Source organism: Camelina sativa, chromosome 2 (assembly GCF_000633955.1).
Source record: "Camelina sativa cultivar DH55 chromosome 2, Cs, whole genome shotgun sequence".
NCBI lineage: Eukaryota > Viridiplantae > Streptophyta > Magnoliopsida > Brassicales > Brassicaceae > Camelina > Camelina sativa.
The window spans coordinates 11,138,850-11,139,874 of record NC_025686.1 but is presented as its reverse complement, the minus strand read 5'-3'; the positions used below and the strand labels follow the sequence as shown (position 1 = coordinate 11,139,874).

At 38.2% G+C, this 1,025-nt stretch overlaps 1 long non-coding RNA gene across 2 annotated transcripts in view; it reads right to left on the bottom strand.

Moving 5' to 3' along the window:
* LOC104722071 overlaps window positions 4-1,025 on the bottom strand; it is a 2,534-nt gene continuing 1,512 nt past the window's right edge. The window contains exons 2-5 of one of the 2 annotated variants that reach the window (XR_757108.2): window positions 725-808; window positions 480-578; window positions 232-334; window positions 4-73 (exon numbers count right to left, since the gene is read on the bottom strand). This is a non-coding gene — a long non-coding RNA (uncharacterized LOC104722071). Of the gene's footprint in view, window positions 74-231; window positions 579-724; window positions 809-1,025 lie in introns of both variants that reach the window. The other variant, XR_757107.2, reaches the window with a different exon arrangement.

Here is a 1,025-nt window from a genome sequence, read left to right as displayed (position 1 = left end):
CAATCTGACCAGGGTGGTTCATGATGATAAGCTGAGAGGTGAAGTTGGCTGCTCCCTTGGCAGGGTCATCCATCTACAAACAACATGAAGAGATATAACAGTTAGTGAGACTGAACACAACAAGAAACAAGCAATTAACACAAAACAAATTTTAAAAAGATTTGATTATCTTGTTACAACAGCAGATCATCTGCTTGACACCAAGGGTGAAAGCAAGGAGAGCGTGCTTACGGGGTTGTAACTTAACAACGATTGTAACCCAACAACGATAGGTGTTTGTCGTCAATCTCATCTCTACAATCTTTCTAACCCAACAACATGAACAATATAAGACCTAGCAAAGTAACCAGCCAAACAAAGAAACTCAATCAAGTGGCATTAGAAAAATACATTCCCTTCACAAAAGAGACCACAACACATATAAATTGAAAAACACACTCAGATGTAGACAAGAACAAAACTCAAGAAGAGAACATTACAGCCATAGCGTGTTCTGCTTAATGACCGGAAAGCGTGTCTTAAGATGACCCATGGAGGAGCAAAGCTCGTGACAGCCATAGCTGTTCTGCTTACTAGCTCTGAAAGATGCAGGAATCAAAACAAGTAACAATTATATAATTACCAATTTAACAGCAACTGAGAACACACAACACAAAATAGTTTAGAACCCATAGTAATCAAGAACACTTTATGAAAAAGACTTAGTGAACAGGCTGTTTCACACCTTCATCTTCTTAGGAGGCAAGCTCAAGCTAATGGCTCTCTCGAATAAAGATCTAATTACATCCACTTCTCCCAGCCGGATCTCCTGTACAAAGACAAACATGAGTTACAAGTTAGAAATGCTACAAAGATGGCAATGAAACATAAACTTTAACAGCATCTACCCTACAAAAGATTGCTTGAACTTCTTAATCATCTCATCAAGAAAGCTGCATATAATTGAGATATAAAGTGAAGAAGATATTTGGAGTTTGAAGTGAAACAAACCGGAGCAAAAGCAAATGAGCAGAGAGCAAGCAAAC